This window comes from Nylanderia fulva, unplaced genomic scaffold, assembly GCF_048542155.1.
Source record: "Nylanderia fulva isolate GAGA-0341 unplaced genomic scaffold, ASM4854215v1 Scaffold1201, whole genome shotgun sequence".
NCBI classification, from domain to species: domain Eukaryota; kingdom Metazoa; phylum Arthropoda; class Insecta; order Hymenoptera; family Formicidae; genus Nylanderia; species Nylanderia fulva.
Genome location: NW_028189412.1, coordinates 1 through 12,278, shown reverse-complemented (window position 1 = coordinate 12,278; position 12,278 = coordinate 1). Strand labels below are relative to the sequence as shown.

The 12,278-nt window shown below is 51.1% G+C and overlaps 1 non-coding gene and 2 pseudogenes across 1 annotated transcript; all 3 read right to left on the bottom strand.

Moving 5' to 3' along the window:
• Positions 1-5,869: 5,869 nt before the first annotated feature.
• Positions 5,870-8,201, bottom strand: LOC146724677 (large subunit ribosomal RNA; annotated as a pseudogene).
• Positions 8,202-9,265: 1,064 nt separating this feature from the next.
• LOC146724676 (5.8S ribosomal RNA) lies at positions 9,266-9,420 on the bottom strand. Its single transcript, XR_014923996.1, has one exon. It is a non-coding gene; the product is annotated as a 5.8S ribosomal RNA (ribosomal RNA).
• Positions 9,421-10,220: 800 nt separating this feature from the next.
• On the bottom strand, positions 10,221-12,278 carry LOC146724675 (small subunit ribosomal RNA; annotated as a pseudogene; the record flags this gene model as incomplete).

Sequence of the window (12,278 nt, the reverse complement as noted above, 5' to 3'; positions counted from 1 at the left end):
CCCTGTTGGTTTTACACTCTGCGATATCTAAGAGTGGGAGAGTGTTGTGATGTGTCAGTAGCCCGTCGCGCCAGTTCACAGTCTTATGCCGATTGTCCGGGCTGTATAGGTGGGGGGCGCAGGAGGCCATGCCTGCAGGGATAATTGCGAGAGCTCTCATCTTAGCGTGGTTGGGGTTGATTAGCTGGCCCTCTCCTCGTCGTGTGGGCGTTTCCGAGCATATATTCGTCTTCGGAGTGGGGGTCGTTCAGTGGGATTTGATGTGGTGAGGGCTCTTAACTTGTCGCATATGTACGGTTTTAGTCTTAACTATTGCTTATAGCTAACTTAATCGTTTATTTTTACCTAGTATCTTAATTATCCTATAGGGACCTGTAATATTTGTGTCTCTCTAATCTTTCCTCCCTTTGTTAGGTTCCTTCAAGTAAATACTCGCTATCGTTAATCTTAAATTTACGCGTATTGATTTTCTTATCGAGTATTTCTTAGCTTCCGGATATCTTAGCATTATTAATTTTCCATTCGCGTGCGGCTGTTTGGGATCGGGGGGGGGGGGGCCAATTGTTGAAATGTGGTTCACATCTTGTGTTGAACTTCGTTTAGTCATGCTTCGATGTCCGGGTCGCTCGAGGACCCGCCGATTTCCGAAAATGATTCGTACGGAGTATATTTTGTCCCCTTCATGTAGCGCTTCGTATTATACGAAAATCTATGCTAGTTTACAAAAATTTGATCCCATTCACTATTTTATGCACAAATGCTTCAAATATTCCGAGTACCTGTGTTATCGTTGCTACGCGTATCCGTTTCGCTTGTGGTCTGTACTCTGTGGTCTACATTGGCTTGTTATTTTAAAATTTTCAGGGCTTACTGTCCTCATGAAGGCGTTTATAAGTGTGAGCCCTGGGTCGGTGATGATCGCTTTGGCGCGCCGAATGTATCAAATAAGGCGTTAGTAAATGTCTTCTGTCTACTTGTATCGTCTCTGGCTTTGTGGAGTGGATCGCAGGGAGTAATTGGTTATCAGTCCATGTATTAGTTAGGATGTAGCGTATTGTTTTGTTTCGTGTTGGGAGGGGAGCCATTATATCCATGGAGACTCTTTTCGAAGGCCGAATCGGGGGTGTCGTGATGGATCATTGGTTGTCTTGGTTTTTACGCGAACGCAATTTCTTTAATTGACTACGCCGCGGCAGTTTTTTGACGAATTTGGACATCAGTTTTTATAGCCGCTCCAAGTGTAGCGTTTTATTTTAATCCTATTGTAAGTTTTGGTTATGCCATTGTTTCCTGCTAATACGCGGAACAATGATTTTCGGCGAGATTTGTTCCGCTTTTGGTCGCTTCCTCATGGGACCGTTATGTCGTTCGTATCAAATAAAGATTCTCTATGTCGGATTGCGTCTAGTATTTTAATTAAGAGGTTATATATCGATTCCATCTACATTGTCATCCGTGCGCTTTACTGATTGCGGATCTATCTGCAAGCCAATTCTCGGATAACGCTAGTAGGCGAGGTATTGCTTCTTTTTATTATTTCCTTTCGGTAACGGCCGGTAATCCTCTCCTTGACCGCGAGTGGAATACGCGTCGGTGCCCTCGCGAACTTACCACTTGCCCTGGCCTAAAGCTTTGATGCTCTGTCCATCGGCAATGATTTCGCTACTATGCATATTTGGGCTTCCTTGTCGATCGGTGTTCCTTGTTTGGTGCGTTTATGAAAATGACAAGGTATCTTTTCGGGCGTCGAATTGTCCGGGATATTATCACGCGGGCCTCAAGGGCGGCCGCGTGGAATGAAAGGAGCTCGTTTACGGTTTATGAACTAGACTCTCGCTACTGGAACTCGAGTGCTGATCAAGGTTTCTGTTTTCCTTAGTCGGCTGGTCCTCGACTGGAATCTAGGGGGCGAGTTTGTTTCGCGCTGATTTCGAATTATCGGGGTCGGTGAGGACGGTCGCCTGGTTCGCCGCAATCCAGCTTGTTGTGTTCGTGGAGTTTTGCGCCTCGTCTTCTCTTTGGTGTGAATTAGGGATTGCCAATTGAGTCGGATCACTCTTGTATTTGTGGAGAGGGAGACCTCGCTTCGACTGCGGGCTATAGGTCTGGGTATGGTATTTCGCGAGAGGGCGTCTGCATTGGCGTTTATTTTTCTGCTTTGTATAATACCATCATACCTCGTATTCTAATAGTTTAGACAGCCATCTTACAATACTGGGAAGTATGGACCTTTACTGAATGTAGCCACACCAATAGGTTTGTGATCCGTGACCAATTTCAACTCTTGCTGTAGCTCGTATATGTATAGGGCCTAAGAAATTTCCGCTGTAGAACTATTGCTAGATATTCCTTTTCTATAGTCGCTATAGTTTCGCTCGGCGCTTATTATAACCTGGAGGTGTAGGCCTATAGGAGGTCTTTTCGCAATCGGCCCTTGCTCTGGACAACCGCCTATTGCATATCCGGATGCGTCGGTAGTTAATAATCGACAGGTTTTCGTAAATCTCTGGATACTGATTATCGGTAAGCCGCAGTGTTTTTATTCTTCGGGAGAGTTGGGGTTTTGGGCCCGGGTCAACGCTGCGAGGGTTTTTGAGGTTTATGTCGTTTGTTTTAGGTTGGGGTCCCCGGGAGGGGCCTTTTGGGGTTTAAAGGACCCCCCCCCCCCCCCCCCCCCTTCTTTTTTTTATGTGCCCTTTTTTTGCGTTGATTTTGGGTTAAGGAGGGGGGGCTTTTACCCTTGAGTGGGGTTTAAGATCCTCGGGTCTGGGGACAGATTTGAATTTTCTCGATCTCTTAATCTTCCCCCCTAGTAAAAATTCGTGTCCTTGTCGCTTATTTTAACGGCTTTCATATAACTGTGCGTTACGATAGGACAATGCTCTCCTAAGTAGATGTCTTCGTTCCATATTCGCGGAATATATCCTATGTTCTGACCTCGGGTTTGCACTGGGCGAGACGGTGGCCCGCGATCTACCGGTTTTTTTCCGTCTGAGCTCGTAAAGGGTTTTCTTTGGGCTGCCACACGAGGGCAGCGCTTGGAAAATTTCTTAGACCGGCGCGTAAGAAATTTCGAATCCTAGATTCCCCCTTGGGAAAGGGAAAAGTCGTCTGGGACTAAGTGGAGTCGATCCTGTGACCGAGTTTTTTTAATATTTGTCGCTCCGAGCGTTTCGATTTTATCGTCTTGTAATTCCCTAAGGAAATATTATGAGTTTAACTAGGCTCTGTAATATATAATATAAATTTAACATATATAAGATAGGCAATAAGAGCCAAATCGCGGATGACAGTGCGTTATTCTAAACGAAACTAAATTTTTTCGTTAGAATTAAATACCTGTGCACAAGGCACCAAATTTTTACTTGGACACGGCCAAGATATAAAATTGGAATAATCTCTACAAGAGATTTTAATTCCATGTATCCCCTATTCCCCCTAAAGAAATAAAGTGCGAGAGAAAAATATAGATCCGAAAGTCGCAGAATCGGGAATCGAACCCGAGACCTTTCGCTTGCCGGGCGACTGCTCTTCCAACTGAGCTATTCAGATCCTTTCGATTCTATACTTTTCTCTGTTATATATATTAATGTTGGTAAATAAACGCCTTTAAGCCAGCGTGTATAAATTAAGAGTTTAACTAGGCTCTGTAATATATAAATATAAATTTAACATATATAAGATAGGCAATAAGAGCCAAATCGCGGATGACAGTGCGTTATTCTAAACGAAACTAAATTTTTTCGTTAGAATTAAATACCTGTGCACAAGGGCACCAAATTTTTACTTGGACACGGCCAAGATATAAAATTGGAATAATCTCTACAAGAGATTTTTAATTCCATGTATCCCCTATTCCCCCTAAAGAAATAAAGTGCGAGAGAAAAATATAGATCCGAAAGTCGCAGAATCGGGAATCGAACCCGAGACCTTTCGCTGCCGGGCGACTGTCTTCCCAACTGAGCTATTCAGATCCTTTCGATTCTATACTTTTCTCTGTTATCTATATTAATGTTGGTAAATAAACGCTTTAAGCCAGCGTGTATAAATTAAGCGTTAACTGCCTGTAAATTAAAAATAAATTTAACATATATAAAATGCAATAAGAGCCAAATTCCCCGGAAAGACAATGCGTTCTAAAAAGAAACTAAATTTTTTCGTAGAAAATTTAAATACCTGTGCACAAGGCACCAAATTTTTAAATTGGAACGCAAAATTTTAAAAATTGGAATAATCTCACAGAGATTTTAATTCCATTTTCCCCATTCCCCCCTAAGAATAAATGGCGAGGGGAAAACTTATTTCCAAAGTCGCAGAAAACGGGAATCGACCCGAGGTCCTCGCTGAGCTGGTCCTTAGGACCCACTGCCGTTTATCTTTGACAGATGTACCGCCCCATCAAACTCCCCGCCTGTGCATGTCCCCCCCCCCCCCCCCCCCCCCCCCCCGGGACAGAAAAGGCCCTCGAATCGGATCACGCGGGAGTATTAACGGCGATCGGCCGAGGCCTCACGCCACTCTGACACGCTTGGCTCTAGAACACCGTGACCGCCGGGGCGCGAAGCCCTCGGGGCACGCGCTCCGCCTAACCGAGTAAGTAAGGAAACGATGAAAGTAGTGGTATTTCACCGGCGATGTTGCCATCTCCCACTTATGCTACACCTCTCATGTCTCCTTACAGTGCCAGACTAGAGTCAAGCTCAACAGGGTCTTCTTTCCCGCTAATTTTTCCAAGCCCGTTCCCTTGGCAGTGGTTTCGCTAGACAGTAGAGTAGATAGGGACAGTTATTGTAAGAGCTGTTGCCACGAAAGCAACAGACTCCGGCTGCCTCGCCCCTACGGGCATACGCCACAACTGCTACCCACCGTCCCACGAAACCGCCCCGAGAACGGCAGTAGAAAAATCCAGCAGCGCCTGCGGGCGTACGCAGGATGGACAGTTTAGCCGCGACGAGCGAGCCCTCCTGCTCCTCCAACCGATTTACCTCCTAGGGACCACACTTACGCCGTTGGACACGGTATGCGTGTTAGGCTGGTACGGTCCCGCATCTCGCCCGCCGCGCCCACGGGGACCACGGGGAGGCCTGTCCATTTGTGTCCCGGCCTGGACACACGCTCTAACCCTGTTGGGTGGAAGTTTTTGGAAGGGAGGGAAGGATGACTAGTAGATAGGGACAGTGGGAATCTCGTTAATCCATTCATGCGCGTCACTAATTAGATGACGAGGCATTTGGCTACCTTAAGAGAGTCATGGTTACGACCGCACCGGGGGGTCTGGGGGGGCGGTTAGCCCCCCCAGTAAGCGCCCCCAGCGGTGCCGGGCGGCTACATCGCGGTTACTCCCCTTCCGCTAGAATCGGGATCCACACCTGGGATTTCCCCCTTACAGCGCACATACACTGCGTATTACGTACGCCAGGACAAGCAGATCCTTCAGACGTAGGGGCCCGTTTACCCGCGCTTGCTTGAATTTCTTCACGTTGACATTCAGAGCACTGGGCAGAAATCACATTGCGTCAACACCCGCGAGGGCCATCGCAATGCTTTGTTTTAATTAGACAGTCGGATTCCCCTAGTCCGTGCCAGTTCTGAGCTGAGCGTTGAATGGCGGCCGAAGAGGACGACCACGACGGCTCGCGCCGCCACGGAAGCCTCGCAGCAAGGAAGATCCGCGGGAGGCCAAGGCACGGGACCGAGCTCGGATCCCGGGACCGGCGCGAGAACGCCGACCGTTCACCTCGCCCAGGCCCGGCACGTCAGCCAGACCCGCTTCCCGACCAAGCCCGACACGCCCCGCTCCTCAGAGCCAATCCTTATTCCGAAGTTACGGATCCAATTTGCCGACTTCCCTTACCTACATTATTCTATCGACTAGAGGCTCTTTACCTTGGAGACCTGCTGCGGATATGGGTACGAACCGGCGCGACACCTCCACGTGGCCCTCTCCTGGATTTTCAAGGTCCGAGGGGAAGATCCGGACACCGCCGCAACTGCGGTGCTCTTCGCGTTCCAAACCCTATCTCCCTGCTAGAGGTTTCCAGGGAACTCGAACGCTTATACAGAAAAGAAAACTCTTCCCGGATCTCCCGACGGCGTCTCCAGGTCATTTTGGGTTACCCCGACGAACACTCTTACGAGGGCCCGAATTGTATGCGGTTCCGCTGCCGGGTTCCGGAATAGGAACCGGATTCCCTTTCGCCCGACGGGCGTGTGTCTTTCGTATAATATTTATTATTATTTCTCGACACTCGAGTATATTGTACGCCGTCATTGACATAGGATTTCTCCTAGGGCTTAGGATCGACTGACTCGTGTGCAACGGCTGTTCACACGAAACCCTTCTCCACGTCAGTCCTCCAGGGCCTCGCTGGAGTATTTGCTACTACCACCAAGATCTGCACCGACGGCGGCTCCAGGCAGGCTCGCGCCCAGACCCTTCTGCGCTCACCGTCGCGACCCTCCTACTCGTCAGGGCTTCGTGACGACGCGAGAGAAGACTAACGCCCGCTCCCGGTTGCCGCCCCACTTGCCGCTGACGGCAGAGTATAGGCTCGACGCTTCAGCGCCATCCATTTTCAGGGCTAGTTGCTTCGGCAGGTGAGTTGTTACACACTACTTAGCGGATTCCGACTTCCATGGCCACCGTCCTGCTGTCTTAAGCAACCAACGCCTTTCATGGTGTCCCATGAGCGTCGAGTTGGGCGCCTTAACTCTGCGTTTGGTTCATCCCACAGCGCCAGTTCTGCTTACCAAAAATGGCCCACTTGGCACTCTGATCCGAAGATGCTCGTGGCTTCATAATTCAAGAAAGCCAGAGATCTCACCCATTTAAAGTTTGAGAATAGGTTGAGGTCGTTTCGGCCCCAAGGCCTCTAATCATTCGCTTTACCAGATGAGACTCGCGCGCGTTCCGTGCGGAACGGCCGAGTGCCAGCTATCCTGAGGGAAACTTCGGAGGGAACCAGCTACTAGATGGTTCGATTAGTCTTTCGCCCCTATACCCAGTTCCGACGATCGATTTGCACGTCAGAATCGCTACGGACCTCCATCAGGGTTTCCCCTGACTTCGTCCTGACCAGGCATAGTTCACCATCTTTCGGGTCCCAACGTGTACGCTCTGGGTGCGCCTCTTCTCGCGATGAGAACGAGACGCCCCGGGAGTGCGAGGCCGCATCGCGACGCGGCCCATCCTCCCTAGGTCGACGGCCAGGGCCGACCTTCACTTTCATTACGCCTTTAGGTCTCGCGACAAGTCCCAATGACTCGCGTACATGTTAGACTCCTTGGTCCGTGTTTCAAGACGGGTCCTAAGAGTACCCAAAGCAGTAGCGTCGCCGACCGGTATCGGTCTCCCGCGAGACCGCGGGAGACGTTCGCAGGCCTGTCGAAGGTGTACCGTACTGTAACCAACAGCGGGCCAGGACCGGGGACGGCGCGAAGTCCGTAACCTCCGAGTACCGTGGCGCGCGCTTGCGACGGTCTCGACGCACCGTGAATAGTGCGGCCTGATACCTTGCGCGTACCGCCGAGCAGCCGGCCGGGCGACCGAGGGTTTGTCGCGTGCCGTTTTACCGGCGACGCGACAGACACCGCACCCGGGCCGTAGACCGGCACCCAGCGGGTCGCGACGTTCTACTTGGGGAGAAGTGCACGACGACGAGCGCCGGACATCGGCGCACGGTAGCGTGCCCGCGCGCGAGCCGCAAGGACTCCGCGGGACATCGCCGACCGACGCGAAGCCAGCGCCGCTGACGATGAATCTCCCCGTTCGATCTTTTGGGTTTCTTAGGTTTACCCCTGAACGGTTTCACGTACTCTTGAACTCTCTCTTCAAAGTTCTTTTCAACTTTCCCTCACGGTACTTGTTCGCTATCGGTCTCGTGGTCGTATTTAGCCTTAGATGGAGTTTACCACCCACTTAGAGCTGCACTCTCAAGCAACCCGACTCTAAGGAGAGATCCTCCCGAGGCGCGCACCGGTCGCTACGGGCCTGGCACCCTCTACGGGTAAGTGGCCCCATTCAAGATGGACTTGGACGCGACGCGGCACCTCGGGATAAGCGGATCCTCCCAAACACCACATTTCCCTGCGGCGGAACCGCGGGATTCGGTGCTGGGCTCTTTCCTGTTCGCTCGCCGCTACTAAGGAAATCCTGGTTAGTTTCTTTTCCTCCGCTTAATAATATGCTTAAATTCAGCGGGTAATCTCGCCTGCTCTGAGGTCGTCGCATAGTGAGTTTTCGTAGCCGTTTGCCTCCTCCGCGTCGCTCATCGTCGTCTCTCCTCTATAATATATATTAATAAGAGGGAGAGAGAGAGAGAGCGTCGAACGAGAGAGCAGCAGCGGCAGCACACGAAATACGCGAGAAGGCAAATCGCCGGGGCGCTAACCGCACACACACTCGTTGGTGGTAATGGAGACGATATATCGCGGGGTTCGAGATTCTCGGCTCTCCCTTCTCTTTTATATACGAAATTCGGGCGGAATCGATTCGACGAGTACACGACGCGGCGCGCCGGTCCCCTTTTTTCGCTTTACGAAAATTTCGTGGACTCGGACACGCGGTCGGCTCGCGATTCAAAACCCTTCTCCGTAAAGAGGTAAAGGATTACGAATGCTCTCTCCGCCGGACGACGACGCGCCGTATATTTCTCCGTAATACCGTTATGTGTGCGGGCAAGGGCGCCTCGGCATAAGACGCGCGAGCGCTATCGCACCGAGAGACGCGGCACAGAGTGCGAGAGCAGTCCGGTCAGTCTGTGTGATGTACGGAGAGGAGAGACGGTGAGACAAGCGCTACCTACTTTCGGGAGACAACGACGCACGCGCCGCTCTAGGGAAAGCGGTGCCATTCACCGTCCTGACCCTTTTTTTGGCCGTTTGTTGCTCCCTTCGCGCGCGCTCTTACTCTCATCCCATTTCTCCTCGGCTCTCGCGTACACACACGACTTGGATACACAAACACGCTCCCCCTCTTAATTCGCGCAGCATTCTCTGGGCGCGCGTTCGCCAACGTTTTACACGCTTGTGCGCTTCTCCTCCTCATTATTATTATTATTATTTCGGTGTGTCATTTCAGACGACGCCAGGATTTGCACCGCGGCCGGTCGGCGCGGCACAGACACCTCGGGCGAACGTCCAACGATCGCTCGTACGCCCATTGTAAGCGTTGCACAGGGCACAGGCGACGCGCGCGCCATTCTCTGGTCGCCCGCGTCGTGGCCGTGCGCGCTTTTCGGGCGCAAGCAGTTTAGGGGTACTAAAACGACCCTCAGCCAGGCGTGGTCCGGGAATTGTATCCGTGGACCGCAATGTGCGTTCGAAATGTCGATGTTCATGTGTCCTGCAGTTCACAAGTTGACGCGCAATTAGCTGCGTTCTTCATCGACCCACGAGCCAAGTGATCCACCGTTCAGGGTAATCGTTCGAAATTTTTGCGTTCGCGAAGAAACGCGCTTCTCGTTCAACCATCGTGGTCTCTTCTCTCGGACGAGAGAGAGAGAATAATCGTGGTGGCTCTTCGATCAGCCTGTCCGCGCGCGTCCGAGGACGCGCGCGGACCGCCGCCTCCCGCCAGGGAAGGCTACGGCACAAAGATAGAGTTGTGTGTTTCTCGTTCGGAGCGTCTCTCCCGCAACGGGAGAGCCGGGGCGGAAGCTCTTTGAAGAAACCGTCGGACCGACACAGTTGACAGATTGGTCGAAATATCATCGATCCCTTCTCTGTGTTATATATATATTATAATAATATATGGGGGTCCTCTCGCTCGGCACTCGCGGTCGCACACCGTGTGTTCTCGGCACGCTGACCGCTGCCCCGCGACAACGGGGAGGGCGCGCGTCGACGAACGTCGTGGGTGCTGCACACACGCGTGCGCGGGCATAGGTTACCACCGGTTCGCGCTCAACGCCGAATCGACGCTCTGTGTGTGTGTGGCCGGAGAATGGCACACACACGAGCGTGATCGCGAAGCGTCTCGCTCCGAATCGTCGTCGAACACCGCCGGGCGCGCTGCTCTGCTTGCCGACTACTTTCGGTCAGAGAGGCGCGACGGCGTCCGTCGTTATATCAAAACACAACCAACAAATTCCGTCAAATCCGTTATTTTCTTTTTCTCTGAGAGCGCCTTTTCAGCGCGTCCATTCAGTCGCCGACTGCTGCGAGCGCGCGTCTCTCCCAAAAGAGAGGACTCTCGACGCAGAGCAGGACCTCCGGAACGTTAATGATCCTTCCGCAGGTTCACCTACGGAAACCTTGTTACGACTTTTACTTCCTCTAAATGATCAAGTTTGGTCATCTTCCCGGCAACATCGGCAATGCCGAGACATTGCCGCGCACCAGTCCGAAGACCTCACTAAATCATTCAATCGGTAGTAGCGACGGGCGGTGTGTACAAAGGGCAGGGACGTAATCAACGCGAGCTTATGACTCGCGCTTACTGGGAATTCCTCGTTCATGGGGAACAATTGCAAGCCCCAATCCCTAGCACGAAGGAGGTTCAGCGGGTTACCCGGGCCTTTCGGCCAGGGAACACACGCTGATTCCTTCAGTGTAGCGCGCGTGCGGCCCAGAACATCTAAGGGCATCACAGACCTGTTATTGCTCAATCTCGTGCGGCTAGAAGCCGCCTGTCCCTCTAAGAAGATTTGTTTGTACGTTGGTAGTAAAAACCCGCCAGCCGAAGCCGGGGGCCTTCGCGATACCATAAGGTACGCCTATTTAGCAGGCTAGAGTCTCGTTCGTTATCGGAATTAACCAGACAAATCGCTCCACCAACTAAGAACGGCCATGCACCACCACCCACCAAATCAAGAAAGAGCTATCAATCTGTCAATCCTTCCGGTGTCTGGGCCTGGTGAGGTTTCCCGTGTTGAGTCAAATTAAGCCGCAGGCTCCACTCCTGGTGGTGCCCTTCCGTCAATTCCTTTAAGTTTCAGCTTTGCAACCATACTTCCCCCGGAACCCAAAAGCTTTGGTTTCCCGGAAGCTGCCCGCCGAGTCATCGGAGGAACTTCGGCGGATCGCTAGCTGGCATCGTTTATGGTTAGAACTAGGGCGGTATCTGATCGCCTTCGAACCTCTAACTTTCGTTCTTGATTAATGAATGAGGGAGAGAATGAGAGCGTTGCGGAAGTGAGTGAGATAGCGTGTATGAGAGTAATTGGTGCGAGACTCCGTAAATTCCTGTTTACGGAGACGAACAAAATTTCAAAGAGTGCGAGTGAGAAAATACTGGACATTGTGGGAGAATATGAGGAACAGATGATGAAAATGTTGTGCAAAAATGAGAGAATACAGGGGAAACTGGATGAGTGTATGCGTCGAGCGAGTCGGGATTTAGCCTACGGCGGAAGTGGAATGAGCTATGCGAGCGTGAGTGCGAAAAATGTTGAAAAGAGCGTGATTGAAAAGGTACAGGAAGTGAATGTGAAAACGAGTGAAAACGAAAGAGAAGAGTTATGCGGTAATAGTGAGAGCGGATGATGCAAGTGCGAGTGTGACAAGTGAGGAAGTAAAGGAGAGAATGATGAAGCATGTGAGCAAGTCACTGAATGTGCGTGTGAAAGCGGTGAGGAAAGTGAGGAATGGAGGTGTAGCGATTGAGACGATGAGCGAGAGTGAGTTGAAAAGAATAAGAGAGTGTGGTCAGTTTAAGAATGCTGGCCTAAAGGTTGAGCTGCCTCGCAAGATAGGCCCAAAGATCATCTTGTACGATGTGCCGAATGATATGGCGAGTGAAGTGTTAATGAGAGAAATGTATGAGAGGAGCTTGAAAGGGCGAGTGGATGAGAGAGTATTTATGGAACGTGTGCGTGTTGTGAGTAGGAATGCGAAGAAAGATGCAACCTGCGGAAATGTGATATTAGAAGTTACGAGTGCAATAAGAAATGTGCTCTGTAGTGACGGACGAGTGTTTGTGCATTGGAAGGCCTTTAGGGTGAAAGAGTTTTTCAGTGTGCTGAGGTGCCACAAGTGCTACGCATTTGGGCACATGATGCGGCAATGCACTGAAAAGGAAAGACTGTGCCAAAAATGTGGATGTGTAGGACACATGATGAGAGATTGTAAAAAGGAAAGTGTGTGTAGAAACTGTAAGCTGAAGGGAGCAAATGTGATCACTCGGTTCTGTCCGAAGTGTGTCCGGAATACGTGAGAGCGTTAGAGAGAGAGAAAGCGAGAATAAATGACGAATGAATGGTGCGTGAATGTGGTGCAGTATAACTGCCAGAGAGCGTATGCGGTTATGTGTGATCTGGGTGAGATGATGCGCGAACGTC